The sequence below is a fragment of the Pyrgilauda ruficollis genome, unplaced genomic scaffold (genome assembly GCF_017590135.1).
Source record: "Pyrgilauda ruficollis isolate IOZ18807 unplaced genomic scaffold, ASM1759013v1 scaffold6, whole genome shotgun sequence".
Lineage (NCBI taxonomy): Eukaryota > Metazoa > Chordata > Aves > Passeriformes > Passeridae > Pyrgilauda > Pyrgilauda ruficollis.
This window is the reverse complement of record NW_024527710.1, coordinates 4,958,279-4,963,875: the sequence shown is the minus strand read 5'-3', so window position 1 is coordinate 4,963,875 and position 5,597 is coordinate 4,958,279.

Below are 5,597 nucleotides of genomic sequence, written 5' to 3'. Positions count from 1 at the left end.
CACACAGAAGTGGACATCAGGGAGAGACAGAGCACTGTGTGTTCAGATCTAACATTTCACTTTCCCAAATAATAATCAAAGCTGTAACTTCATATCAAAGCCAGAATAGCTGTCATTTTAGAGTCGAAAGGCTCCTTTGGAGAAAAATGTCAGAGATGAAGCACTATTTGCTAGTACTAGTTCCCTCTAATTGCTTTTTAGGTCAGTGAATGCCCTTTCAGTCAGAAATATCTCCTTTTGTTTCTTTCTGATAAATCTTCTTATTCCATAAGGGAGTTCTGCTGCATACAAATTATTTGATAGGAACTACATCACACAATCTGAATAAATAGGTTGCAGCCCTGTAACTGTTTCCCAGAGTTATGTAAAAATATGACATCACATAGACAATCCCTGTGACCCAGGACAACTCACTCGCTTCTCTGGGACACCCAGTCCTATCTGCCTAGCAAGCAGAGCTGCAGTAGTCTATGGTATGAAGGCACTGACATCTAGTGGGCTCCAGCTACATTTCCAGTTTTTCCAAATGTTCCAAAAAATCTGACCTTGATATTAATGCATATTTAAAAGTACAATCAGATATGAATAGTTGGAGGTTGAATTTATTAATTATGACTCTTACGATAGTAGCAAGAGGAAGATTTGTTTTAATTAGAAGCTCGTGTTCACTGAGCTCTCTCCATAGTAAAAGCTCTGAAGAAGTCAATTCAAGTAAAGCAGGATTCAGCATTTCCCAAACACCACTGCAAAAGACAGAAAAAATTTGCTCTGTCATGCTTTCAAGGTTTTTTTCCCCCAAGTTGTTTTTTTTTTCTTTTTTTCTGTCAAGTCATGCTTTCTGACAAGCAGATACAAAATGACAGGATAAGGCTTCTGATTTCCATTATTATGCTTATATGTATATGTGTATATATATGTATGTATGTGTATATATATGTGTGTATATATATGTATCTTTTCTTGTATTTCCAAAAGCTATGTTGGCTGCAGTCCCAGTTGCCAACACAACTGCCACATGCCAGCTCAAGCTAGCAAGAAAAGATGTGCTAGTTGATGTCAAAACCATAAAAATTGTGTTCTCAATCTGGTCTTCCAAATGCTCTTAAAATATTTCCAGCTTCCAGTCTCCTACATGGACACTTCATGATGTTCCATGAAGAAGGTAAGTTTAATTATTCCTATGCCACATGTGGAGAAACTGTAGTACCATGTGATGAAACAACTTTCTCACAGTCACTATTAGGGAAGTGGTAAAGCTGTAAATATACCTCCAGTTATTAAACTATCATTGCATAGTAAAAGGAAGAAGCCCAAAAATTTTATTTCTATTTCCACAGGGGTAATTTCCTCCACGTATAAGATAGCCAACTTCTTCTAAGATAGACAGCTGGAGTGTGGGACTAAATTATTATCCTTTGTGCTCCAGGAAAGGACAAAGACCATGAAAACAACATATGCTATACCTAGTCCACTTCCCTGAAATATCAGGACTTTTGCCTACTGAATGTTTTGCCAGTTGCTGCATGCAACCCTAGTACAACTCCAGTTCAAGTGTTTAGGGGAAGCACAGCAACAGCTGCCACAAGGACCACTGAAAGGGTGCACTAATGTGAAAAGGAGCATGAATTGTCCCTCACATCACTGCAGTTTCTGAGCGGAAGTGTGCTGTTGAGAACAGCTGCTTTTTGGCTCTGTCAAATCCAGTCCCCACATTTTCCATGAAAGCCTGATTGTACATAGGCCAGGCAGCTGGCATTACTGATTTTATAATCTTTGCCTGGTTATTATCAAGCTAAGCTTACAGTTGTTAATGTTGGCAAAGAATCTATAGACTCACACACAAACAAATGCCCTTACCTATTTTAGTAAAACAAGTTTCGATTATTAAATAGAGATTCTGCTCCTTTTATTTTTATATGTCTTTTCAATACATCAATAAATGGTAAATCAAATTTACACACATTTATCTGCAAAATCTGGTTCCAGGATTGCTACTATTCTTCAAAGTATTAGCTGGAGTTCTGCAGGGTTGTGGCTGGTGCTGGTTGTGACTTTGCCAAAACTCTTAATTTCCCATTGCTAAACTGCATTAAATGATTACATAAATATGTTAAGTATTAATAAAAATATATTATGCAAATATATGCTTCAGTTACATAATCATGAGTGGGAATAGAAGCGGTGTATATACACACAGTGACACAATATGTGACCCTCAGTGTATTACAGAACTAAATAGGTATGAATTCCAAGAAGGGCACTACATTATTGGGATTAGATGTGCTACCAGAGTGTGTTTGTTTCCTTTACAGTGTTTTCACAGGATATAAACTGACTTATGAAGGCATTTCTGGGATTGTATTTTTCAAATCTTTGACTCCAAAGCCTTTGGCGTAAACACTACCTTCCCATACTGTCTGCAGTACTGGGAGTCAATTGAGAATCATTTCAGTTCTAAACTATTACTCTTTACATCAAAATATTTTAATTACACTATAAACCTTTATATTAACATAATTTTGGTTGGTTAGTTTGGGTTTTCTGTGCAAATTCTATTTCTACTCATAGGAATGGATGCTTCAGCGTCCATTTATATCCAGCAGTAAAATGCTATGAACGGTTATTTCTTCTTTTGGGGTATGTTACAAGAAAGGCTGAAAATCAGACAGTAGGCAAAGTTATATTGTTCACCATACCTTCTGGTACAGTGGTCACCCACTTCTTAATTCTCAGAGATTGTGCACATGGAAGGCTTTAATTTCTTTTTAAAATTAAGCCTAAAGCAATTATTCAGCCTGACAATGCTATGGCTCCAGCACTTTTACAAGTGACCTTCCCCACACTTCGGAGCTACTGTTTGATACTGTTCCTCCAGCACAGCTCCTCAGCCCTTGCAACTGATTTTCTCAGAATGCATTGGTGTATATCTCTACACATTGTGCATGCTTTGAATTCACCTTCAGCACTCCCTATGTCAGTATCTGGCTTGTAACTAAGCCTGTGTGCTAAGGTATGGCTTTCCTTACCTGGGCCAGATATATCACTTTATCCCAAACCCAAATCCCTGACAGTGCTTTTGGGTCTGAAGAGTACTTGTAGAGAGGGACCCAATTTCCTACTAGAACCAGCTACTGAAGCTTCCAATAAGAACAAGGCAGACAGCCTGCATGTGGTAATTTCTCAAAATGGCAACAGCAATCTCCAAAATAAGGCTGTTAACACCTTCTAGGATGCCAAAAAAATTTCCAGAGTTTGTCCTGAACAGTACATAATAGGCCTGCAACACACAAAGAAAGAGAACGACAAAGAAGGGAGAAACACAGTAGTGTTTTAAGAATAGTAAAATCCTGTGGAATTTCAAAAGCATGGAAATTCAGGTTGTGATCCATTAAATGAATTTATTTATACACTAAATACAAAATGGGAAAAATTATCTGAACTAGAGTTTTGTATGAAATATATAATCATGCAGTATAACAGATCTTCCTCTTGAACAAGTGTAGTAATCACTAGCTGAAGATTTATTTTTTTCCCTCTCACATTCTGAGTGCTTAGCATTCATAAAAAGGGGAAGGATGTTAAAAGTGAGAACTGAAACACCAGATCCAGTGCCAAGCAACCCATCTGTTAGTGGTGGAAATACTTGCTACATAAGGCATTTTCCTAAGAAGTAGTACCACTCTGTTTGGGGCTCCTCAGGAAGGCAGCAACTAAAAGTAGGTTTTCCAAATCCTACAAGATCACTCTAACCCATGGGGGCTTAAAGGATGGGAGTCTTGCTCCTCTTCCAGGAGCAATTTTCGGAAGGAAAAGCAATACCAAGGACACTGGACAATGTAACAGAAAGCAGCACTTTCCTCTCTGGCACGCAAGGCTCAATGCATGGGCAGCAGCAGGCTGCAAGCTTCAGGGAAGAACAAGCAGTGTGTTGATTTGGGAAGAGTTAAACCGACTTGATGGCTGTTCACTCCAGCCTGAAAATACCACACAGCCGGGGCGTTACTGGGGTACATTGCAGCTCAGCTGGTGCTTCTGCTACAAGCTCAGGCACCACTGCTTTCAGTTGTTGGGCATCTCTTTTTGTGGAAATCCACCAATGTGAACTGCTGGAACTTAGCGCCAATGGAAGTTATAAAGTGAAATAATTGCATCTGTAGATCCAAATTTAAAATTTTTGATGTTGTTGTCTTTTCACATATGCTAAATTGATATCACAATGAATTGTAACCAGCACTTACACAACTGTAATCAGCTTTCATCAGGTCATATAGTACTGGGCCTTGAAAGAGAGATTCCTGGGACTTCTGTATACCAGCAACATTAATTTTAGGAAATAGAAACAAACTTGTCATATAGCTTTTATATGCAAACATTTATACTCATGTATAAACTAAACAATACCAGCTGAAAAAGGTAAAATGATTCAAGAAAAGGAAACACATACACACAATAGCTTTCAGGCCCTGTTCTTAGCAGGATAAAAGGTACAACAGGAACTGTACACAGCCTGGGTTTTGTTTTGGTTTTAATTCCTGGAATCTGACTGGCATGTAAGCAAGATTGCTTTGATTGTTAGCTATTTCCCTTCTCTGGAATTCACCTCTTGTCATAATGCCATAGGATTTCCTCTGACTTTATCAAATTCAGACACTCATTACTCACTATTTGGATTATGAAATAAATTACTGAACAACCAGGATTATTTTCAAACTGGGTATATTAAGCTGCTGCCAATGATGCCACAATGTAGATGTTTTCTAATTCCTGGTCATGTCAAAGGTCCTTTCTTTTCTTCTTGAATATTCAATAATCATGCTGAGAGATGTTAAAATAATGGAAATTACTAAAAGTAGAGACTACTTCCTCCTGATTTGCTTGATTACTGCTATTGAGTTTTGCTACTGTACTCAAGGTTTTCAAAACCTCCCTTTGTGATGTTTTGGTGCTAATGCCTAGTTGCATCTCAGTATTTGTTTATCCAAACATCTTTTAATAAACACTTTTTTTCTGAACGACTTCTTAAAAATTCATCCCCAGTTTACATTTTGACAGTTTAACCAAAAACTATTTTTCGTGAAGACAAGGTATGACTTACTAAACTCAGGACACAAGGAAAGGGAGGGGAGGCGAGACTTGTCCTCTCAAGAGCCAGGTCGGAGGGGTGCAGCCCCCGGGACAGGCCGGGCCGCGGTCCCTGCGAGCGGCGGGATTTCCACGCTTGCGGCACGGACAGACATGCCCGGGGGGTCACCGACAGACGTGCCCGGGGCTCACCTCCGCCCGCCCGAAGGGACTCTGCCTGTGCCGCCCGCCCTGCTAGCGAGTCTTCCCGGCAAAGGCCGCGGCCGGCTCCCTGAGCCTCCTTCGGCCGGGGCTGGCGGGCAGGCTAACCCGGCCCCGAAGCAGCCGCAGCCTCGGGACCCCCGATAACGCTCGGGGCTAGCCGGCAGGAAAAGCGCGCCGGGCCACCACGGCCAGCCTGGCCACCCCACTCCGCCCCGCCCGCTGTCCCCTCACGCCAGCGTGGGGCGGGCCGCGACAGGAGCGGGGCGGAGCGGGGCTGCGGTGGGAGGTGGCCGGGGCGGAGCGGGGCCAGG